Raw genomic sequence first — 25,156 nt, 5'->3', positions numbered from 1 at the left:
AGGTACCTGCGTGCGGATGGAGGCATCGCCTCCTCCGTGCCAAAGCACGTGTGCCGACACCGAACCCGCCGACAAACACCCCGCACCTCACGTAGGCACATGCAAATCCCCTAAAACCCCGCTCCCCGAGCCGCCTTCCTCACCTTCCCCTCGCTCGCGCGATTACCTTCATCAAATCAAATCAAGTCATCCGTACCTGATCCCGGCGCCTTCTCCCTTTTGCTGCTTTGCCAGCGAAGCCCAAGAAACAATTTTTGAGGTGTTTGGTGTTTTTTTCCTCCCCGCCCCCTCTTCTCCCCCCCCACCCCCCAACAGTTCAATCCTGTTTTTCAGATTTCATAACGGGAGGAGGCACCCTAATGCTTGATTTAATCTTCATTTTAATAAGCACATAATGAGGATTAACACACTAGAGAACTGATTATCCTGTATAGCAGAGACAATCTAAGGCTCTGAGTATTTAAGGGATGAAAGTCTAAGCAGCAGAGCTGAAAGGGAATCGGGAAAAAGAAGATTTCTAGATAAAAAGTTACAAGCTCCTGCAGCTTAGAATAAGTCGAGAGGTTTAGATATCGGGTACTACTGATCAGAGACGAGATAGTTTGGATCTCGAGTGTGATTCTCACTCAGTTACCCCCACAAAGGGAAAATCGCCTCTGTGGTGCCAGGCATGGAAATGCAGCTCGAATGGATTGTACACAAGTCCCATTTGGATGAAGCAAACCTACAAAACTCATTGAAGTGGAGGGGAAATAAAAAAAACCCAAACCCAAAGCCCTGGTCCCGTGGGCATTTATTCAGGTTGATGGGTGGTTAAATATAAAAGTCAATAAGGAAGCAATTTGAAGAAAAATAGAAGTAGTCTCTTCCTCAGTGGAGTCCAGACCCGCTGCTTTACCTTATCCTGCCCCTTTTTGTGTCGTTTTCTCAGCTCTGACCACCGGGACCACTCGGGTTCCTCGCTCCCGTTTCCTCCTGGCCCGGCCCTGTTGGCATCTTTGGTGTCGTTTTCAATTGGAACGGGAACAGGAGCGAGGTTGCGCTCCTGCCTTGAGGTCAAAAGAACAGCTGTGCCAGATGTTCCAAGAACTGCAACAGAAGGGTTTCGGGTTTCCTCTCAAGTTTTGTGACACCGAGCCAATTTCATTAAATAAAGAAAAAAAATCACAAGAAAAGAAGCAGCAGCCCTGCAAAAGCATCGCGGTTTCTCTCCTTAATAGGACCAGTCCAGTTTGCAAGTGAGAATAATCCCACGGGGTTTGATTCTGATTAAATCAAAAGCAACCCTGGCATTCACTTCAATGGGGCATGAATCACCGTTCTATCTCGGTCCTGTTTGGAGTGGAAGCATTGCATTTGCCACAAAATTGAATTTCAAACTCCAAGCCCGATTTCTCCACCCCTTCACCCCCAAGGTGAACATTCCTATTTGTCTTTTGTAATGTTTCCATCTGAACTGAACCAGTTTGCAAAACAAAACAGGTTGTCCTGGCCCTCCGAGCACGTATACATCCTGATTGGAGTCCAAGTGGCAGGAAAATTCACCACCAAGTAGTTCCTATAGATACAGAACATCTTCTATTCCTTCTCATATCGTTAATTCCACGGCTGATTTACTCCTTTAGGGACATATTTAGTATTTGTGACTGCTGCGTATTTTTAAAGCGATCGGTTTTAATTGCGGAGAGCAATAACTGTAAAATGAGGTTCAGTTTGGCGACGGGAACAGGCACAACAATGCAATGCGATGCATTGGACCAGGACACATGCAAACGTTATAATACCAGAAAACACTTTATCGAGTGTCCAAAAAGACCCCTTTATTTTTGCTTTAAGAAAGTGGGAAAACGCATTCAGGAGTGAAGGACCTGCCCCAGCCATTCGAGTCCTTTGGTACCAGAGCATATTTGCATTACTCCTTTTGCATACTGAAGGCAAAAAGAATGGCAAAATCCTCCTGAAACTGCCATTCCCCACTCCCTGTGTGCTGACAGAGGAGTTTGGCTTCTCTCTTGTACTCAGGCTTTTAAAGGCAGAAGAGAAACAACCAGCTTAGGAATGATTACACTGCTCCAAGCCCGGTGCTTTGCCCACGCCGGGGCTGAGCCTTTAATTCTGCTGCTAGAAGGTGGAAGGACACAAGAACGATTCTCATTATGGGATATGATTTTCTCTAAAAATCTTCCTTCCTCCTGTTCTCAGTTAATAGCTGGCCTAGACCCTGGAGATCGCACCAAAAGAGGGGAAAAAACCAATAATAATAATATATATATATATATATAAAAACCCAAAAGAAGTTCTACTATTTGTTCCTAAAGGCTCAGCATAACCCGCTGGGAGAATTTTCTCCGAAGCTTCCCTTCCAGGTTAAACACCGCCCTGAAGCAGAAAGGTTCGTTTCCTTGCTGATTCATGCAGAGAAGAACAAGAAAGGCACCGGTAGCCCGGAGTGAACCGTCCCTTTCTTTCCATTTCCACTCAAGAGATCCCATCCAGTCCAACAGCACACACCATTTTCCCCCTGTTCGCCTCTCCCGAAGGTGTTAAGCTTTTTGTGCAACCTCAAGAAGACGCATGGTGGGGGAAATAAAAGAAGAGGGGAAGCCAAAGTCAATAACCTCCCTGCTTTGTGCTCAGCTGCTGCGAGGGCAGCGTCCCCCCCTTTGCCCTTGTGTAACTCAATCCCTGCCCACCTTGCAGCCCCCCCTTCGCCGGCCCTGGACCCTCCACCATTCGCTGGGCTCCGGAGGGACGTGAGCAACTGCATCACGTCGGGAGTTAGCAACGCTCCGCTGCTCCGGCCCCGCACGTCTGCTCCTTCCCAGCAAACCACCCTCCTCTTAGGCGACACTTTGGCACACACGTACGCAGCCACCCCACCCTTTCCTCGCGGCTCGGGACGGTCGACACGCCGCGGTTAACTCTATTAATATGTAAAAATAAAAGGGGGATGGCTGCAAAGAGCTGCTAGCGCGCAGCATCGCGTGGCCGGGGTAGGTTTGCACGGGGTAGAGCATCCTCCCTCCTCCCCGCAGCTTTTAACACGTGCGGGACCTCCCGGGAAACGCTCCGTGCGTTACAAAGGATCCAAACTCACTGTCCCGAGGACTTGAGAGCTTGCCAGCCGCCTGCGCACATCTCGCCGGACCAGATCCTCAACAGGTGCGCATTAGTATAACCGCCGAATTCAATATTCGCCCTTCATCTGCGCCATTATTCTGATGCGTCACCGCACGCTGTCTGGATGCAATTCCCCATCGCCGAGTTAGAAACCAGGAGTAGCTTCAATTACCCTGACAGTAGAAAAGCAAAGTAAGGGAGAGGCTAAGCAGAGCGTTTTAATTTGCTTAGCCCAAATGAATAACCCTGCTTGCACCGGCGCAAGGGATGTCAGAACTCGTTCCAAAAGGCAGGAGACGATTTAGGAGTTACCTGGGTGTTCGCCCCAACAAAGGCGCTTGGATCCGTCTACAGGCTTTGGCCTTCGCTCCATAAACCTGGCAACAGCAGCAACCGAAAACTCACTCAAAATCTTATTAAACCAAGGGATTTAATATCTCTGGTTTACACGCAAAAAGTCAGAATAGGTTTAATTCTGCTGCCACCACTGTGTGTTTAAGGTACAATTGTTTAATGCCCAACATAAGGTTGCAACTATTGTCTTCTGCTGAGTTGGAGTTAATCAGAAACATAAATGAAGGCAAGTTAAAGATCTCCTCATGTTACTGTACTACATGATTTATTCACTTTGCACAATCTGATTTTTTAATAAAAGGAATTATGTATTTTAGTGTATTTCTGCTGGGATTGGCTTGTCTCTTGTAAATGCAATGCATGATGAAAAGCGATTACTAATAATAACTCGGCATTACTTGTAATCCTACGCTCTAAATCCTGACTGCCTGTTTCAGTGGGATTTTGATTAAAACCAAATGTGCATCATGTATGAGATACATAAGGAACTTTCAGCACTCAATTCCTGGTACCTCGGCCTGATCCAGACAGGGAAAATGCTCCTCGTGGAAGGCGAAACTCTGCTTTAGAGGTACAACCACAGCTTTACTCTGCTCTCACCGCACACGGGTATCGCTGGCTTGGGCTGGATTTCTACCTGAAAAAGCAAAGTCAGAGGCTTTTAATCCTTCCTTTCAGCGGGTGGATGTGCCAGTGTCTGTCCCAGCCCTAAAGCACGAGGCCAAGGGGAATTACCGGAGCAGGATGTGACCCACGGAGGCAAAGAAGCCGCGTTACACCCGGCAATAGGCTTTGGCAGGTTATCGTGCCAACGGGGAAAGGTATTTTGGAGGATGCACATGAGACAGAGCACCAGGTTCTGCACACAGCGACAGAGCTGGAGTAAAAGCACCCGGAGCTTAGACATGTTGGCACCAATGAGGAGAGGGAGGAAGCCCCCCAAGATTTTAGGGTGGTCGGACACCCATCCCATCTGCTTCCCACACTCCAGTTCTTTTGACGGCAGCAAGAACTGATCCCAAACCTGATTTTGAGGGGCCTCTGTGTAAGATCTTTACCCAAGGACTCCCCATCAACTCCCAGCCCAACAGCCTTTGCCCCCCCTTGCAATAATTTCCTCCCTCCCCCTGCTCCAGAGCCTGATGACACCAGCAAATAACTAAAGAGTTTCTTGCAAAGGCTTGCCTTAACCAGAAAGAGGATCTCTCATTAAAGCATAAAATTAAACACTTCAGAACAAAGCTATTGGCACATTAATATGGAGATTCTGCCTCACCCCCCCACTTCATCAAAATGCATTAGCCCTTCATGTGCAATTTGCATTGGAAAGCGTAGGAGCCACATAGCATTAACAGCTGTGAAATTGGTGTCATTCTTAAAGGTTAAAATAAACCCAGCTATTCTCTAAAGCTGCCAAGCATTTCTTTGCAAGATCTATGGCCAGAGCCTTCGCGAATCGTGAATCTGCTTTTCTTGTGTGCGCCGCGGAAGGATCCTTGGGAAGACCTTTCCCCGTCGTCATTCCCCGTTCAGCCTCTCGCGGGGTGAGCTCAGCACCAGGTGTGAAATGAGGCGAGCAGGAATCGGCCAGCAATATACATTTCAATTTGCACAACAGCTCCTTAACAAAAAAACAACAAAAAAAGAAAGGGATTACATGGCAGCCTACTCATTCCACTCTTGAGAAAGCCTCTCAAAACTTTCCTAGCCAATAGTTACTGGAATTTGTTTTGCAAGAGTGTCATTTTGTATTTTTTTCTCTTTATTACCATAACAAGTCGCAGATCCTAAAGTTGGTACATTAAACATTCCGGTTGCCATACTGACAACTGTGAGAATCATTCTTTCCCCATGACTTTTTTCAGCTTAGACAGGTTATTTTCATGGAAAAAAAGTGCTAATTGCCAAGGCCTAAATAACACGGTGCCTTGTTAGATAAGGGGAGCTCAGTGCATAATTCAAAATACATAGAAGCGAATGGGAAAGCTGCCCTGGGGACTGTGGCCCTGGTGTCCCTGCCAGAGGGTGACTGGTGGCTGATGCAACCCCAGACGTGCTGGAAGTCCCTTGAAATCCTTGTCCCTGCTGGATTTTGGGCTCCTTGAAGCACAAGTCCGGTCTCTGCTGTGAAACACCCCATATGCAAGACCTGTTTGTCACGGCAGAAACATCACGAGGGTACTTTTAGAAGAAGAAAAGCAGGGAAATTGTATTCTCTGAGGTTCTGCACCAGTAATACTCCCCATTGTCCTCCTTTAGGGCTCCTGGTGAAAACCACTGGCTCAGTGATGGTCTCAGAAGAAAAACCCCCCGTATCCTCCCTTGCACTGAACTCAACCTGGGGACTGTGCTTCATTGCCCTTGGGAACTTTATGATTTTATATTTATTACATAAACGGGATGGAAAGGCAGCACCACACACCTTTCAGGGCCTGAACGGGGTAAAGCTTTGTTTCCCAGCCCAAGGCCCCAGGCGCGATGCACCGCCAGAGCTAGGCCTGAGCTCAGCGCCAGTTCAGACGGGAGCTTAAACCCAAGTGGAAAGGGGTGCGGAAGGGCTCGTGCCCAGCCTGCCGCCCTCCCCGCTCGTCTGCTGCCACAGAACCCTCAACATTGCTAAATAAGTCGGGCTGCGAAGAGCTGTGCGCGTTGTCTGGCTCAGGTTCACGGCGGGTTGGCCTCCGAGGGAGATGATGATTAACACCGCAGCTTCAGCATGAGGAAGGCTGGGGGTGTGCACAGACACCCCCTGCTTGCCGTCTCCTGTCTAACAGCTCCTTTCATCGCTGCACCTCACACCGAACGAGCGGGTAAAAGAAGCAGGGAGCTCTGAATAAAGTATTGTGGTTTCCAAGCTGATTTCTTGTTATTTTCTTCCTCCCTTTCTGTCCCTTCACCCTCTTTTTTTGATCAAAACCAAACTTAAAATAGAAGAAAAGGGCTTGTATGAATATCTGAGAGCTGCTCCGAGCTTTCTGCAACCAGCAGAACAGCAAAGAACCTGGGGTTTTTTAAGTCAGAAGACCTGGTTTGGCCCATTTATTAGGAAAACAGATGGGAGAAAGTGTCAAAGACACTTAAAGAAGGTCATCTGGGGCTTTATGTACTGGCCATGGGAAATGTCACCTCCAGCCACATCCTAAGTGGGCACGCGGTAATGATGCAGAAGGGATGGCGGCGGTGGCGATGCAGAAGGGATGGCGGTGGCAGCGATGCAGAAGGGATGGCGGTGGCGGCGATGCAGAAGGGATGGTGGTGGTGGCGATGCAGAAGGGATGGTAGTGGTGGCGATGCAGAAGGGATGGCGGTGGTGGCGATGCAGAAGGGATGGCGGTGGCGGCGATGCAGAAGGGATGGCGGTGGTGGTGATGCAGAAGGGACGGCGGCGGTGGCGATGCAGAAGGGACGGTGGTGGTGGCGATGCAGAAGGGATGGTGGTGGTGGCGATGCAGAAGGGATGGCGGTGGTGGCGATGCAGAAGGGATGGCGGCGGTGGTGATGCAGAAGGGACGGCGGCGGTGGCGATGCAGAAGGGACGGTGGTGGTGGCGATGCAGAAGGGATGGTGGTGGCGGCGATGCAGAAGGGATGGTGGTGGCGGCGATGCAGAAGGGATGGTGGTGGTGGTGATGCAGAAGGAATGGTGGTGGGGGCGATGCAGAAGGGATGGTGGTGGGGGCGATGCAGAAGGGATGGCGGCGGCGGCGATGCAGAAGGGATGGTGGTGGTGGTGATGCAGAAGGGATGGTGGTGGTGGTGATGCAGAAGGGATGGTGGTGGTGGCGATGCAGAAGGGATGGTGGTGGTGGTGATGCAGAAGGAATGGTGGTGGGGGCGATGCAGAAGGGATGGTGGTGGGGGCGATGCAGAAGGGATGGCGGCGGCGGCGATGCAGAAGGGATGGTGGTGGTGGTGATGCAGAAGGGATGGTGGTGGTGGTGATGCAGAAGGGACGGCGGCGGTGGCGATGCAGAAGGGATGGTGGTGGTGGTGATGCAGAAGGGACGGCGGCGGTGGCGATGCAGAAGGGATGGCGGTGGTGGTGATGCAGAAGGGATGGTGGTGGTGGCGATGCAGAAGGGATGGTGGTGGTGGTGATGCAGAAGGGACGGCGGCGGCGGCGATGCAGAAGGGATCACAGTCTATGTTTTCCACCCAGCCTTTTGCCTTTTTCACAGCACTTACTAAAAGGAAGAGGAAAGCAGGTTTTACAGGACAGAGTTTCAAACATCCACATCACATCGGGGCAAAGAGGTGGGTTTTAGGGAGCCTGCAAAGTTGAAGAGGAGGGATAATTAACAGCCCCCCTCCCAGCAGCAATCACAGCATCCACAACCTCCACTGAATCCGCTTTTCAGCAGCTCCTTCTGAAGCAGCAATGGGAAAATAGAGACATCACTAAACGGGACAATCAATTTTCACGCGAGATAACAGCGCGGCCAGCAGCGTGTTATCTTCCGCGAGAACAATCCCTTTGTAGTCCTAAATTAAGATTTGTCTGCCAGATTGCAGATGCATCAGATGGAAACTAAAACCAGAGCAGCCACAAATTGATTGTCTTTCCTAATTGTCACTTATCTGCTGTGCAGCCATATGAATAAGCATCTTAAAGGCCTTATGTGAACTGGGAAATCACCCCAGTTCAAACCAGTGCACTGAGCTGAAGATTTCTGGTTCACATCTCCCATCCCAGCAGCTTCACCTGTCACAAACATAAAGTGATACAGGAATTTTAAGGCCTGATCCACAAGTGGACGGCAAATAATCAAGAAACTAACAGCTAGATCACAAAGCAAGAATCAGGACTTGGGTCCTGCTCTGCCTGTACTAAGCAAGCCAGGATAATGCCCACAATCCTCATTTCAAGATTAGAACAATTTAATCTTGCATGCTTTGCATCCAAAATTCAGGACTGGGCTCTACATAAAACACCACAAAGTGAAAAAACCCCAACCCATGAATGGGAAACAAAAGAAACCCTCCAAACCACTAAGTTCACTAAAACCCAATGAAGTTTATGAAGCATTTTTAAACCCATCCTTAGTGATTTTAGGCTGATTTAACAAGGTGATATTTGTATAAACACAATGTGTACGTATCACTGTGTGCACATTTCTGACCGTTTTAATTCTCTGGGCACCTCCAGCTGCATCTGATGGGGACATAAATACCTCAGGGTCCCCCACCTCCTCATCTTTGTGATAAGCAAGTTGTTGGAAAGGACGGTTGTTAAAAGAAAACCCCCAAAACCACCCAAAACCTCCAGCATCTGATCACCCACCCCTGGATCTCAGCGACTCCACGGGGGAAGGGAAACATCAAGATACCCCCGTTGTGGGAAAAGCTTCAATAGTGAGTAACAATTGCCCACAAGACACAAATCTGTGGGAAACCAGGCTTTGTTAATCCCTGTGCTCAAGGAAATCGTTACTCGTACCCTGAGGAAGGGGCCGGTTTCCTGCCAGCTGCCTTCCCAGCACCAGGACCCCTGGGCCGCATCCAGCCGCCCGCCGACCACTCCGTTCCCACCTGAAATATTTAAAACCTGGCTGCACATAAGCTACGCATGTAATTCAAAACTTAATCTCCCGTGATATTTAAGACGGGGCTGGACAAAGGCTGAGAAACCGAGAAACCAACCTGTGCTGCTCAGAAAGATGAGCTGAAGGATGGGATGGATTGGACTGGTTTTATTGTACCGTTCGGGGAATTTGTTGGAAAATGCGGCTGGTCTCTAGTCCACCCCAGGTCAAGACAATCGCTCCCTGGTGAACACCGTAATACCTACCAAATATTAATAGCTAAACCAAAGAGTTTACCCAAGCTTTGCAAAGCTTTTAGCTCCAAATTTCTAGCTGAGATTATATCTTCTTATGGAGAACTTCTTATGGTGTACGATAGGTATCATTTCCAGGGATTTCAGAGCTACCAGAGAGAAAGAGACCTGGAATAATAAGAGAAAATTGCTTAGGTCTTATCCAAAAATCTCACTTGGAAATGCTCACCATGGCCTGGATTCAGGGGAGCGAAGATCTAAAGCTGTAAGGGGAAGACTAACTAATTAACAGCGCTTAATAGCTGCCTAAAACAGGTATGGGTGCAACGGTGTAATACAAGAGCCCATGGCATAGAACTGGAATGATTTGTCCCCCTGGGGCAGGGATGCTTGTGGGGCGACTCCTGGAGCAGCAGCATAATGACAATAGAGGGGGGGAGGTGGGGAAATCAAGGCAGGAAGCTGTTGAGAATGCTCCGCTTCTAAAAATAGCGGGGAGTTTTGGTTATTTTCGGGTACAATGCCACCAGGCAGGCAGCAAATCTGCAAACTCATCCCCTGCACGCCAGCGCTGCGCTTCAGCGCCGCTTCCGGGAATAAGAGTGCAAATTTGGGCAAGGATGCAAAGAATGCCGAGTCGCTCGGCTCCTCTGGGTACGAGGAGCAGCGAAAGGCCCTAATAGAGGCACAGAATCCCATCTAAATATATAGAGACACTGAGAATAGCCCGCGACAGCCCCGCTCCGAGCTCGCCCTGACTTCGGCAGGCTGTGGGTCATGCCCCGTCCATACCCAAACCATGTTAAATCTGGGTTATAATAGCCCTTTTTGCACCCGAAACACCCACCAGGCAAGCGGGACCTATTGACTTTTCCGAGGCTACAAGAATAAAATTACAATTTGGAAGCGAAATCGCGGCTGTGATGGAGACCAGAGCTATTTAGGGATTAGATTAACGCCGCGACTTTCCGAAGCATCAGCTGGACGGCCGCTGGGAGTGAATCAGCAGCCTGGGGACCAACTGCTAATTGAAAATGGATGGGGGAAGAAAGGCTGGAGTTTCATATCTAACGCTTAAATACATTTCAGTTGCCGGCCCGAACTGTTCAAAGGATTTGCCAGAGTGGGCCCCGCCGTCCCATTCCCCCTGGCAGCATTTTAGACTTGGCTTTATTCGAAGGATGAATAGAGCTGCGCTTGTCACACAGTTCTGCCTGCAAAGGCCATAGCAGACTCAGCATCCACACAACCCTGCTCCCGAATTTATCCCTGGGGTCTTTACCATTGCAAAAGGTTTCTCATGGTAGCAAAAGCCATCGCTCGTTTTTGGGTGGGTGGCTGTAAATCACATCCCAACACCTATGGATACCTCTGAGCACAAGCACAGGTGTCCCCACCAGAAATAAATGATGTAAAAATTGACTGATTTATACTCACTCTGAGTCACCTATTGAGCATCAAAAAGCAGCTAAAATACCGGTTTTTACAACTTATTAAATAACGTGAGGGTTTTTTCTCAGCTCCATTAGTTAGAAGCAAGAAGCACTAGACCAGGTTGTGAATTTCTGGACCTTGCGAGAAGTTTTCCCTGCAATATATTATGTAGCTGCCTGAAGGTCTCTATGGGTTATATTAGAGCTTTAGACAGTTGTCTGACAAATTCCTGGTAAACAAAGGAGACAAAGCTGGAACTCAAGCTATGTGCAAGTCTATTTATGTTTGTTAGTTAAGTTATTCCTTTGGTAAATGTTTCCTGTTCAAGAAACGCACAGATTTTTAGTTCAATGAGCCTGCACCAGAAATGTCCACGCACTCCTACTTGGAAAAATCAATTGTCACTTCCCAGGTTACGCTGGTCGGGTCCGGCCCTTCTCATTTGCAAGGGGTTTAAAATGTATTTGCAAGAGATTTTATCTTCAACTGCTTCTCTTTTTATAAATAAAAGGCCTAAGCAGGAGTTGCCGCATTGAACACGTTTCCAGGAAATTGGAAGCATTCAACACCACAAAGTAAACCTCCCCGAGCACAACCCATTGCCAATTAAGTTATTATATAATTGCGCGCTATGACGGGCAGCAGCTACTTAAACATACATAAGCTATACGATATGGTGAGCACATGTTACTGCTGAACAGGCAATAACATTTGATTGGACTCTATTTACATTCATGTGTTGATTCAGTTTGCCTTCTTATTTCTAAGAGGGGAAAAATACAAACCCAGCTGGCAAGTTGATCTTAACCACCCAGTGAAAAACCTACGTGAGCGCAAGGAATAAAAAAGCCAGCGCTTCTTCTCCCTCCAACACTCGCGGTTGCTTCAGCAATGACATCCCACCAACTTTGTTTCAAGGGGAATCCTCCCGTCCTCGTCCTGCAGAGCAGCAAACATGCTCAGATGTAAATGGGATGAGATGGGGACCCGGCCCTGATAATCCACATCTTTCCTACAGGCACAAGCAGAACCCCATAGCTCCTCCCATTTAATCACCGTATCCCATCTTCTCCCAAAGCAGGAACAGCCCTTTGGCACCCCAACTTTGCTCTCCTTCCCTACTCCGCTCTGTGAAGCACCAGCTGCCTCAGCCTTATCGATCCCAAAATCATCGCCAGTGACATTACAACAAAGCTCTTTGCATCCTCGAGTGTGTAACGCACAACCCCTCCCACACGCACTTGTGTTCCAAGCCAGGCAATATTTGGGAGGAAAGCAGCTCTTTAGGGTCAAACCTGGAATGTTTCTGTGGTCCCTGCATCCTCGCAGCATCAGAGCACGACATGAGCAGGGATGCAGCTCCGGTCCCACGTCCTGCTGCTGTGGTTCAAAGTGTCTTTCACTGGAGGGTGGCCAGCGACATCCCAAATTAAAACCACGTATTTGATAGCTAACACCCTAACCCGCAACACCTCAAGCTCTGTATATATTGGCTTGTTAAAAAAATAACATTATAAGAAAGCAAGTGGGGCTATTTCCTCCAGGGCTCAGTTCAGCAGGTGGTTCGGTGCATCCTTAGCTTTACTATCAGGTGGAAACCAACCCATTCCTGAGGGTCAGGTTTGCAGGATAGCACAGAGGCTCCTGCTTTCTACCAACATTTGGGGTCTGGAGAGTCCACATCCCTCACCAGGTAACACCCCCAGTAGGAAAGATCTCTTGGGCAGGGCAGATTTTGGCAGTCAGGCCACCAAGCAGGGCACGTGTGGTGCATTGGAGTCTTTGTCACCTCCTCAGTTCTATTTCTGAAATAAAACATAAAAGGCCTCCTTGCTTTTATCTGAAGTCTTAGGGAAACGTGCCAACAGAGGACAAAACACAGGTGGCACACAACAAACCCCTGAGAAATGTCTTCTGGTTTCTTAAGGGAGCCAAGCGATGTGGATACGCGGTGTGACACACGCTCCCCTTCAAACAAAGCGGGGCTGGAGCCAAACACCCCACTGCTTGGACGCTGGCAGAGCAGCAACCCAAGTACACACACGTCCATGGGGCAGAGGTGAGATGGGCTCCAGGAGCCGCTCGATGATCCAGGAGGTACCACCACACCAGCTGTGAATCCGAATGGAGCTGCTTTGCAAGAGAGCAGAACGCTGCTGCTATATTTGGCTGGTCCCCGAGAGATTTCGCTGTGAAGGAGCATCTGTTTCGTTCGATGCAGCGCCCATCACCCCCTAAAAGACGAGCATCTCGTAACCAGCCATCGCCAAGGGTGGTACAAGAGGGGACAACCTGTTGCCAACCTAAGGACCATCTCTTGGAGAACAGGGATGCTCTTGGCAAGCTGGGGAGGTTTGTGTCACCAAAAACCCCTTTTCCACCTACTTGAGCCGTAGGATCATCGCAAGACAAAGCAACGGGATGGAAAACGCTGAACCGTGCCTTAGTCCTCACCCGGACACAGCGTGACCTGACAGCAAAACCTGTTTTTCCATTAGCTCCGTGCTGCGATGAGCGTGTGAGCCGTATCATTCCCCGCTCTACCAATTTCAGCTTGGGGCAGAGCCAAGGTGCCGAGTGTCTTTGAATTACAGCAAAGAAAGGAGCAGAAAACCACCCACAGAAACCCGAGAGCCGCTCGCTGCGGCCATAAACCTCGCGGCAGCACCACACACCACACGTTTCTTTCCACTCACCACATTTTTACCCATCCAGAACAGCAATGCAGAACCACTGCAAGCAATCAGATTATTTTTTTTTAAAGCATCAACATTCAATATTCCTTCCTTCCAAACGCTTTCTGTGCATCCCGTACTTGTTGCCATCACAGGGCGGTTCATTTCAGCATAAAACCATCACCACAAAACATGAGGGTTTATCAAGTGATGCTGGTGCAGAGTCTGAACTGCGCTGCCAACATCTGGGAGGCCAGGAGGGTGATGTGGGGCTGCCCCACATCACCCATGAGGTTGTGTAGAAAGGGTTTGTCCTCCCACCCCGTGGGTCGCGGATCCCACAGCGACACCGATGCCCCCCCAGCTCTTCCATAAACGCGTCTGAGCGGAGGAATCGGGGTGAGAACGAGCGGGTTCTTCCCAATAGATGGCAGCAATGACTGGGGACACGGGCGATGCTCCCGGCCCGGGGACAGGTGAGCATCCCTGCCCCGGTACAACAGCTGGACCACCCCGCATCCCTTCTTGGCCACCGCTCCGCTATTGAGCGCTTCAACTCCTGCAGTTTCCTCCCCAAAACCTTCCCCTCGCCCTCCCCTATTCAATTCTCCGCTACTTTTGTTTGGCGGAGGCTTTTAAATGCCGAGCGAGGAAGAGGCCGGCAGCACCAGCACTACGTGTACCCTGAAAACAGCCCGTGTCCGCGGAGCCGGGGTTTTGTTACCCTGTGTCCCTAATCGAACCCTTTGTCACTTAATCACGCTTTTGGCAGCGGCGTAAGAAACAAGTAATGAATCAAGTTATTGTATTTCCTGGATTTTCCTCTGCTATTGTAGTGCGCGACCCCAGTGAATATTCTGATGCCGCTTCTTCCCCTGGGTTAATTCCTCCGAGCGTGGTCAAAAGGGGCTTTTTTTTGGGGGAAAAAAGCAGTTTCGCTAACACCACGCGGTATATAATGGTTTGAAAAGTCTCATCTAGCGTTGTTAAATCTCTGCAGAAAGGGAAAATGGAAAGAATTCAGACATGTTGGGAGCTGGGAAAGCAGGGGAAGAAAAAGCAGTACCAAGTTGCTTTACAAATACAGGCCTCCTACTTCGTTAACACATTTAAGTAATGTTAATTGCAGTGCACTGCAGTATAAAGAGGCATTTGTAATTGATTAATCTATGTTTGCCATTTTCTAATTAAAGAGAAAAGAAACCCTAATTATTCCACTCTGTACCAGGCAGCGGAACAGTCATTACGGAGCGAGCAATTTTCCCTCCTCAGACAGTGGGTTCCCCTGTTCTCCCACGTTCCTGCAGCACAGCTGATTCCTGCTCCTCAGCCACAAGCATCCCACATTTTTCAGCCCCCCTCCCCTCCATGGAAAATAAGATTGAGAGGAAGATTAATTTTGGGACGCAATCCCATCGCTACTTTTGTGCTAGTGCTGGGAGACTGGAAAGAAAGCGAGACTATTGGGGGGAAAGAAAGGAATTAACAGTGAGCTCGAACAGAGTGTCAGGTGGAAAGAGCTGACAGCAAGGCTGAGCTGCTGCTGCCTTGTTCTGCATTGCTCAGACTACAAAGAAAGGCAGAGAGAGTATTTGCCATCCTCAGGGTGCAAATCACAACCTCTGGGCCAAGGTGATGGACTCAGCAGCTCCGTCGATAAAGAAAAAAGCCCAGCCTAACTCTCCCAATCCCTCCTGTGCACCCTGGACCATTGCAACATCACCCCCTGCTTGGGGAGGGGAGGCCGGGGTCCAAGAGGAGCCCAAATGGGGAAAAAACCTCCAATGGCATCGTGGAAACTGCGTTTCTCCTCTCTCTGAAAGGTTGATGTCTACAATTAAGTTGGGCAAGACAGATGCAGAGGTAGGTACATTTGTTCAGCGACGCAGCGGCTGCTGATGGAGAAAGATGTAAGGAAAACAGGCTCCCCTTTCCCTGCCTTAAATGAGGCAGGATGGAACATTTTCTCTTTAATTGGGAAGACATGCTGGGGATGCGGCTCCCGCTGATCAACCGCACGCCAGCGCCTGACTCGACAAACCGGGAAACTCCGGGATGCTGATTTGCTCCATCACATACCCGGCACACGAGACGCGGGAACGTCAGCTCCGCTCCTCAGAAACAGTTGAACCGCACCGCTTTGTGCTCCAAGTGAATATTCAGGGCAGGTGATGCGACCCCTGCTTCCATTTAAGTGCCCACTGCAGCGTTGCTCCCTCTGGTTTCTGTAAAGCAGCAGTTGGTGACAAAGGGGGACACTGGGTTCCCCTTTGATGATGGTGACGATGCTGATCGGGGCAGGTGATGCGACCCCCTGCTTCCATTCAAGCGCCCACTGCAGCGTTGCTCCCTCTGGTTTCTGTAAAGCAGCAGTTGGTGACAAGAGGGGACATTGGGTTCCACTGTGACGATGGGGACGATGCTGATCAGGGCAGGCGATGCGACCCCCTGCTTCCATTCAAGCGCCCACTGCAGCGTTGCTCCCTCTGGTTTCTGTAAAGCAGCAGTTGGTGACAAAGGGGGACACTGGGTTCCCCTTTGATGATGGGGACGATGCTGATCAGGGCAGGTGATGCGACCCCCTGCTTCCATTCAAGTCCCCACTGCAGCGTTGCTCCCTCTGGCTTCTGTAAAGCAGCAGTTGGTGACAAGAGGGGACATTGGGTTCCCCTGTGACAATGGGGACGATGCTGATCATCAAGCAGAGTCTGGATTTCTTGCTGCAAAGATACCATGAGGCTGGAATGCAACTTTTTCATCATTTAATAAAAGCTTTGAGAGAATAAAATATTTCATAATTAGACAGTGGGACTCATTATTCCAATATATTATTGAAGACACGTAGGCGGATTTTTAAAAGGAGCTTAGACATGAATAAAAAAGAATAAGCAGTTTTAAGCCAGGCGAGGGTTTAAAAGAGAACATAAAACCCTCGTGCTGCAATTTAAGACCCATTTTTAATAATTGGGGGTTGAGAGGAGTATTATTTCCTGCCAAGTGCCAATGTCCTCCTTGCTACAACATCTTAACTGGAAGATGAAAGTTGTTCTCAATCTTGCATGGGATCATTATCCCCAGTCTCAAAGCGGACCCAACGCAACCACTTCCATGACACAAGAACAGAAGGGACAGAATGGGAAGGTTTTAAAATAAAGCCCTTTCAGGGTAGGTGAATAAGATGCGGTGAGATTTAGTTCCTGCCCCTTGGCTGAAGCAAGTCCTAAAAAACGCAGCTTCGGAGAGCCCAGAGGTAGATGACAAGGAAACAGCACAGCTCAAACACTGGGTTTTCATTCTGATATAGCAGAGACCCCAGAAAACTGCAGGGATCTGTTGTTCTGGGTGTTACACATCCCCTAGACACTGCTGATAAGATTATTTTGGTATTTATTACGCGATAAAGTGACACAAGTGAGAAGCGGCCAGTTCCCGCACTGAAAGACTGAAGATCCAGTTCCCCATACCCATACACGTGTGTTTAATTTTAAGCACGAGTAATCCTTTAAATCACAGGGATTTAAGGAACCACTCACGCTTAAAACGAAGCGCATATGTGGATGTTTGCAGGGCCAGGCCTGGCAGATCACTTGCCTCAGTTTCCACCTGTTGGGGGAGTCTCTTTTCACATTGCCATTTCCCCCAGTTTTGCCCAGTTTCAGCTACACAATGTGGTATCTGGGCTGTACCTGGGGCCTTGAGAGGTTCCTTTTATACAAGTAAAACGCTTGGTCTGTTATCAGAAATCTCCTGAAGGAGCAAAAAATAAACTGAAAATGCAGAAAGTTAACTAAATATATTCTTATTCAATCCCCAGGGAGCTCAGCACATTCTCCCCCCATCAGCTGGATATTGCTGTGCTGGCATAGATGGAGCCCACGGCATCACCCCATGGATGGGCATGGGACAAGACACAGGTAAACAGGCAAGGAATTCAGCTGAGAATGAGTTACACGGCCTGTTTCTAATTGCACTCACAACCTTGGGCCGGTTATATCATTTTTTGTGCCTGTTTTGCCCTCCTTTGTTTTCTGTATTCATGGTTTAATTTGTTCAGGAGAAAAATGTATTATAATGTGTTATAACACCTGAGCTCAGGGGTAAATTATACAAGATCCCAACCAAGAGAAGCACTTACCAGCTACTCTGGGAACTGAGGGACCTTCACAACTACAAGACGGCCAAAAACCAAGTTGTTTTGGAAAACAATCTTTTCCTTATGTGAATCCAACCACTCAGTGTCATAAACACAGAGCAAATCTGAAAACCTCAAACAGAGCTTTGCATATCACTCAAACCCACTCCAAACCATCGCTTTTGGGAAGAGAAACAATGATAAATACCAGAAACCCCCCAAACTTACCAGTTAGAAAGGCCATGAGGCTATAGGAACCAGGTGGCAAACAGCTACCCCAGCAGAAACACATTTTCTTCCTTTCCCACCCCAATTTAAAGGGCCAGAGGGCAGCTGAAGTGGGAACTGCAACTCGGGCTGAATTCTTATCTCTGTAATATAAATCAAACCAAGAAAAAGCAGGATTTGGAACCTGGTGGATCTTTTACTGCACCTTGTAAGACGAGAAATGAGTGTTTTGCCCATGGAATACAAAGCAAGTTGAAGTATGATAGGGACACGATTGACAAATCTGAGTAATGTAAGTGAAGGCAGAAAGCTTTATAATAACAGGGTGTGTTGGTAAAGAAGACCCTGGAGATAGTTTTCCCATATGGTTTAATATTTAGGTAAATGCACATCGGCATGGTCTGCCGAGATGTTACATCGATCCTGGAGTAGGAGCTCAGCCTCTGGACAAAATCCTTCTGAACGTGTTTAGATGTGAAACAGATTTCCCCCATCCCAGTGTGACACCAGATCTACACGTGTTGGGATGTGTGATGGAAATTCAACCCTTGTTCTGTGCCCAGCTCGTTGGTTTTTACCCTGCTCAGCACAGAAGCTCCGCCTGTCCCTGCCTCATCCCCGTGCTAAACACAAGGGGATGAAGGAATGAAAGGGAAAAAATAACAGAACTAATGTCTTTTTAATGATCTGGAGAAAGAGCTAAGCTGTTGAAATCCTCCCGTTGCTAATCAGGTGATTTATCCCTTGTCTGCCATCACGTTCAATTCTAGGGGGATCTTCTCCTACCTGGTGTTTTTGGTTCATCCGATGCCCTGAGGGTTCTCCTGGGTGGCTGCTCCCAGCAGGACCTGTCCTGGACTCTACTTCATCCACCAAAACGCCACCGGAACATCATTTGTTGCGGGGAGAACTCACTGAAGGAAACCACCGAGAATTTGGCTCCACATTATCACCCAAATCACTAGTAAATTATCTACTTTGTTTTAAGAAAGGAGCACTTGGAGCAAGGAAAGACAAGGAAGTTCATCCAAACCCCTTGATCTGAATCCCCTTTGGGCACAATAAAAATACGTTCTGGCTTTCTATGCCTTTATAGATTGTAGGCAATGAAAGCTTCATGCTCAGCAAGCCCCCCCAGTGCTTGGCTTCAGTCGGCGGAGATGGTATCTGGGGCTTTTGGAAAAATTTTAAAGGGTTGGAAGATGTCTGCAGCTCTGACACGATTATTTATGGGCCTTCAGTGAGTGTTGGCTGGAAAAATCATCAAGAGCGGGGGAAAACAAGATAATGAGGCTCAATAGGCTTCTTTTTTTGCTAATAGAACCCCCCAAAATAAAGGGGCTTCTGCAAATCTGGAGGATTTGCTGTGAGATCATTGTGAGAGTTTAACCCGCAAGGAGAGACGGGGCCAATATCAGGAAGATAAAACCACCAATGTTGGTCACATTTGGAGAGCAGTAACTTGAGGCAGTTTGGCTTAAAGCCCCGAGTCTGTGTGTGTGTACAAACCTCCCTCAACCGGCCATTTAGACACTTTATAGCCTGAAATAAGGGGTTTATCAGCTACAGAACTAAACCTGACACCTCTAGAGCTGCTTTCTGCTCTGCGAGGGCACAGCGGGGAGAAGCCTGATCTGTATTATCCCTGCTTTGGTGCAGTCAGAGGTTTGGCACAGCAAGTTGGTGGTGGAGGAACAACATAAACCATTAGATTTATGGCCTCTGCTCCAGCAGCTTCTTGTTGAGTCCCAGACAAACCTGTTTTGAGATGGAGCAGGAGTGTTCGGAGCAGCCTCACGTATCAGCAAGGTCAAGCACAGAGGACACCATGGACCAAGGCTGGAGATACTGGTCAGGATCCTGCAGAGAAAATGGGGCTGACGGTCCCTCCAGAAAACTGGAAAGGCTTTGGCAAGATAAGCAAACAGTAGCCATTCGCTTCTCGGGAGAGACTTACACAGGATTTAAGAGTTTTCTCATGGTTCCAGAAGCAACTGTCGTTATCCACAGCTCATCTCTGTGTCAAACTGAGGTTGCCCTGCAACATGTTGAAAGGAGTGAAAAGGTTACGCATTTATCTTATTTCTTCCTCTCCCAGGACTTGTCTTTACTTTTCTCCTATTTCCTTCATGCAGGGGGAGGGAGAGAGAGAGGGAGAGAGAAAAAGGAAGCAGAAGAAGTTCTCCATGGAGAATTCAAGTGAGCAGAATGACACGGCTCTTACGTCCGCTCCGATTCTCTCCCACGCACAGCCCGTGGCTTCCAGCACAATATCTGCCCGGCCACGGCTCTGTGTCAGCTTTGATAAGAGCCCCTGTGTAATCAGTGCAGTACCAGTTATCCGGCTACAATACGCTACGATTTCCTCTTGTGGCTTCTTCATTCCTGTTTATAATTAAAGAAGGACTTCTTGCCATGCCAAAGGCTATATAAAAATAAGTAATAAGTAATAAAGCGATGGCAGCGATCCAAGAGCTTGCTGCTGCCGCTCTTCTTGCAGCACAGTAATAACCAGCGGTGGTTAATGGCATTTGGGTGTTTGATTCAACTATTTGCATCCAGCAATTATGGGAAGAAGCAGCCAGTCCAGGTGAAGAAAAGGGCTGATCTGGCTTAAGATTATTGGATATTTAGCCTTTATATTTAGAAGAAGTTGGAGCATTTGCTGGGCTTTGTTCATGGCTTTGTGTTCATTCTGCTGCAATCAAGTTGGCCTCAAGTCATAAGCAGGGCAGGTGGTTAGAAGCTCAACCCTGGAGCCAGAACTTGTTCCATCCATTAATTATTTGTGTTGGATAATTAGCACAAGCGCTATGGAAATCATGGCCCCATTGTGTAAATACATATGGTGCCCCCAAGAGCTTCGGATTTAAATAGACGGGAGAGACAATGGGCAAATTAGCCAGTGCTACACAACAGGTCACCGAGAGCCAGCGGTCCCACCCCGACTTCCCATTTTCCAGGACAAACTGTTCTCTTCATTAGCCCACGCGACTTCAAAGTGCTCCAAATCTCAGCCCCACGCTTAAAAATTCTTTATCTCACTCCAAGTGCCTTCGGTCCCTGTCCCTCAGTCAAAGGGACGTAGGGATAAGGAGGGAGGTCTCCTGTGACACTCTATTTCTTTCCCCTGCTCGTGGTGAAGCTTTGTCATGCGATCTCCTGCACAAACCAGATGATTTTGCTCTCTTTCATGTGGGAGAGAACTCTTAGTAACCATGTACATTTGTGGGGTGAAACTGCTGAGCAACGCGCTGTTATTTATTCCTTATTCTTCAGACGGCTCAGTGCAATGGGCACCACAGACACCCAGGGAAGTCACTTCTCCAGGGACACGCAGGTGACACCAGTTTGCAAACGAGGGTCTAAGACACAAGGACTGAAGTCAAGGAGGACACCTGTGGAAGGAGAGGGCGCTGGATCAGCCAGAGCTGTAACCACAAGAGCATTCGATCGCGTTCAGCATCCTCTTGCTGGATTGAGAACCAAGCTGAGCACAGACACAGCGGCATTTAAAGACACAAAGGGTTAACAAGTCGGGGTGATTTCTTCACCTGCCTCTGATGTTTTATGCGCTGAGCTCACTGGGATGAACTCACTTAGGGAGTTGCAAAGGTTCCCAAACAAAGGCTCCTACCCATTCCGGATTGCACATGAAAAACATCGCTCCCTGTCACTCTGAGTCACTCCTGAGCTGCTGAGCCAAGCTTAACCAAACCCAACCAGCCCCACAGCCTGGGGAGGGGGCTCCCTGCCTTTGATGTCCTTGGCTAGGAACAGCCTTACCCTTTCTTACACCTGAGAAAACATTCTGCAAAGAACCTCCTTGCCTTTCGCTTTGATGCTGTCTTTCACACTCTTCCCTTCCTTCGCTTCATCTGCTTTCCCTAAAGAGAATGTAAATAAGGTACTGCTGGGTAGCTCTGAGGATCTCGAGATACTTAATGAAGATGGATCAATTAAACATACAACCTTGGATGAGATAGAAAAGCATGGAAGTGCTTCTTGGAGTCATCTCTATTGCTCTGAAACAGAGACATTTCTCAAGTGCTGTGGGCATTCTGTGGGTAATGGAGACACTTCGAACGTGGCTCATCTCAGCGGTACCTTAGTGCCCTCCTCTTGTGAAGTCTCCCTTTATTATTTATCTAGCAAAAAAAAAGGTATTTAATAGGTACATCCCCTTTATAAAAGGAATTAGAGTCATCCAGGGTCAAGAGCAGGCAGAAGGGACTGGATGAAACTGGTAACAGTTTGAATCATGCCTTTAAGATGGTTCTTATTTTATTACCATTATTATCCCTCTACTTCCGTGTTCAGGAGGCTCTGGAGTATCAGGTTGCTCAGAAAAATTTCCATCATTAGGCCTGATTTTCTGCTCATTTCGGAAGACACAATGCTGAAATGGCCGGAGCTGCACTTCTGCAGTTCCCTCTGGAAATGCAACTCAGAGCTCGTTGTGGTCGAGCCTCAGCCACTGAAGCCCACTGACTCCTGTATTAGAGCAGAGGGGCGATGAGAATCTTTGCCTTAAAGGACATTGATGCCCCATTTGCACCTTGTTTCCCGTCCTTGATTCACCCTGGGTCTCAGCACCTCACCAGCTCTGCTGGAGAAGCTGCCACTCCAGCCTGGTTCCAACGTCTGCACTTTGAGCACGACTTTCTACTCCGGTATATCCCGCTTGGCTTGAGAAGACAGAACCCCCTTTTTGTGGTTTCCCAACTGCTTCGCTTTAAGAGTCCTTTTCCTCTTTCCTCCGCATCGATGCGATTTTATTTGGGAGATACGGAAATGCGCAGCGCGAGCTTGTTAAAACACCAGATGGTTTTTGGCGGTGACGGTGGCAGAGCAGAACAGATACTTACAGGCTTGACTGAAGTTTTCCCAACTAAATCCTACCACAAATATGCAGTTGCCTTCCTGTGAGAACCATCTAAACAAGACTGGATGTGTGGATCCGGCCACTGAACGCCCCGGACAAACAGGGGATTTATTCACCGGTCAGTCCCAAACAGAACTTCCATCCTTGTTTGCCCACTTTTCAGTTGTGTTTCCTCTCCCAGCCACTGGGCAGGTGATGGTCAGATCCAAACCTCACTGAGATGAAGAGGAATCTTTCCCTGATTTCACTGGCCTTTGAGTTAGGACGTAGTGGGTTTTTTACCAGCTATTTTATTCTGTTTCCCACTTCAACCTTAGGAATCCAGCAAAAGCTTAAAATTGGTTATTTTAACAAAAATAACAACCCAAAGCTCCAGGTGGGACTGATCTGTCACATGGAGCTACAGCAATGCCAGGCTTAGCCATATCTATCCTCACATCACCCGGAGTAAGGCTCTGAGTGTCCTGATGCCTGGAACTGCCTCCAAGAGAGGCCTGGGGTTAAACCTGCTCCCAAAGCTCAGCTTACCTGCTGCTGACCCTCCCAGCTGCTTCTGGGGAGTCCCAGCTGGTGGAAAAGCCTCAGCAACATCTCTGTACAGGTCCCCAAATTCCACTTGTGGTGATGTGAGCGTTGTCACGTCATGCCCTCCCGCAGATATTCTCAGGTCAGCTCCTCCTAAAGATAAGAAAGGACACAGAGAATGAGAATCATGGCAAGACAAACTGCCAGCAAGGACAGAGAGCATGTGGGGCACTGGGTGTGCAGAAACCCTCTCCTGAGCTTTCTATTGACACCAAAATTTAGATATAACCAGAGAGGCTTGGTAAATAAAGTAGGATTCAAATGACATATCCTTGTTTGCAACGAGGAGCAGTAATAATGAGAAGTACAAGAGCATTTCTAACAAGAGCAGCTCTGCAAGGCACCATGACAAAAGCCGGGTCAGGGGAAGCTCCGGCCTGGCCTTGCGCATCGTGATTGATGCAAAGGTGAAGAACTCGACTTGTCTTTCTGACCTTGTTCTTTGAAGTCTCGTCCAGCTGCGCAGACAAAGATGATCCGTGGAACATTTCATTACTAATATCACTTATCTCATACTCCAAGAGATGATACCGAGTTATCTTAAGCCTTTTCTCGTACCTGATGGCTATATCATTGAAACAGATGAAGCGGCTGAGGCTGCTGGATTTGTGCGGCGGGTTCCAGTTGACTCGGGGAAGTAGAGAAAAAACAATAATACAGGCTGCCTTTTGTACTTTGATTCAAAAGCAGACACATTTTATTAAAAAATAAATTAGGAGTTCCCTGGAACAGGAAGAACAAATGGGTTCGTCACCATTTGCACTGCTCAGTAACCGGATTTCGGAAAGACAAGAGCCTTGATCATCATGAAACACCCTCCGCATATCTCTGGGTTCAACAACTACGTTTTCGTGAGACAAACCCGACTCTTCAACACAAGTGAGATGGGCCAGAAAGGCCGGTTTCATTCTTTTGTATTAAACATGAAGCAAAGTGCCACATATATCACACCAACAGCAATGAATCACAGCTTTCTCCAGCATCAAGGAATCTAAATCACAACAAGGTCCCGTCTCACAAAGCGCCTTTGGGTTTCACGTGTGATGTTACAAATTACTCCAGGTGACAGCATGTCAAAGTGCTAATTAATTTGATGAGTTTAAATTATATTCTACAGAGGAAGGAACCACGTAAGAACATCAGATTTTTTATATACTATCTCCTATGGGAAAAGCCTCATATCAAAAGCAACCTAGTTGTGTCTGGCTTTTATTATTTATTGAACAATGCTCCATTGATTCCCAGATCCTCTCCAGACAGCTCATAAACAAGGCCTGGAGTGCAAAGTTTAGAGAAGGACAAAGACTTCTGAACTCTGAACACAACACAAAGCTCTGCGTTACCCACACCGGGAGGAATGGACAGAGCCGGGATCCATAAGAGAGAAATGCAAGAAATGCAAAGCTATTTTGCCGAAGGAAGAAGCCAGATTTCTATGAGTAGTGCAGTTTTTGGGTACACTTGTTCCAGAAGCGTTTCTACCATACTCATTAACTCCTAGTTCATCCAAAACTTCTTGCCCCAAGGAACGCTCAGATTTATTTTGGGCAAGCGTACGTTTTTCTCAGGCCTTTGGTTGAAAATTCTACCTACTTAAAATCCACACTAACAAGGAGGGTTTGACGCGGTTTGGGATTTGGTGGTTTATACAAAAGAGGCCGCGGGTCCTGGACCACCACCCTGTTTCACCGTGGTGCTTCGGAAGGTTTAAAATGGGACCTTTTCCCCGAGCATCTCCCCAGCGGCTCAAACGAAAGGCAAGTGTGACCGTGACAAAGTCAACGGCACTGAAGGCAGCTGGAAATCACCCCCTGGATTCCCCGGTGGGGCTGGCTGGACATCCAATGGTTCTGGAGAAGATACCTGCCCCAAATCACTGCTGGCATCTGGCGTTCCCACAGACAATGTATATAATCTCTGAAATTGGCTCGGTTGCTCAGAGGCTCTAAAAACCAATGGAACAACTTC

At 48.2% G+C, this 25,156-nt stretch overlaps 1 long non-coding RNA gene across 2 annotated transcripts in view; it reads right to left on the bottom strand.

Annotated features, from left to right (window-relative positions):
• Window positions 1-333: 333 nt before the first annotated feature.
• Window positions 334-25,156, bottom strand: part of LOC136112069 (uncharacterized) — a 92,030-nt gene continuing 67,207 nt past the window's right edge. Inside the window, exons 13-22 of one of the 2 annotated variants that reach the window (XR_011735850.1) lie at window positions 23,132-23,281; window positions 19,676-19,756; window positions 19,477-19,578; window positions 18,505-18,632; window positions 17,719-17,861; window positions 4,981-5,095; window positions 3,987-4,111; window positions 3,433-3,497; window positions 3,098-3,293; window positions 334-1,089 (exon numbers count right to left, since the gene is read on the bottom strand). This is a non-coding gene — a long non-coding RNA (uncharacterized lncRNA). Of the gene's footprint in view, window positions 1,090-3,097; window positions 3,294-3,432; window positions 3,498-3,986; window positions 4,112-4,980; window positions 5,096-9,293; window positions 9,418-17,718; window positions 17,862-18,504; window positions 18,633-19,476; window positions 19,579-19,675; window positions 19,757-23,131; window positions 23,282-25,156 lie in introns of those variants that run through there. The other variant, XR_010652796.2, reaches the window with a different exon arrangement.

This window comes from Patagioenas fasciata, chromosome 26 (genome assembly GCF_037038585.1).
Source record: "Patagioenas fasciata isolate bPatFas1 chromosome 26, bPatFas1.hap1, whole genome shotgun sequence".
Classification (NCBI taxonomy): domain Eukaryota; kingdom Metazoa; phylum Chordata; class Aves; order Columbiformes; family Columbidae; genus Patagioenas; species Patagioenas fasciata.
This window is presented reverse-complemented; position numbering and strand designations above follow the sequence as displayed.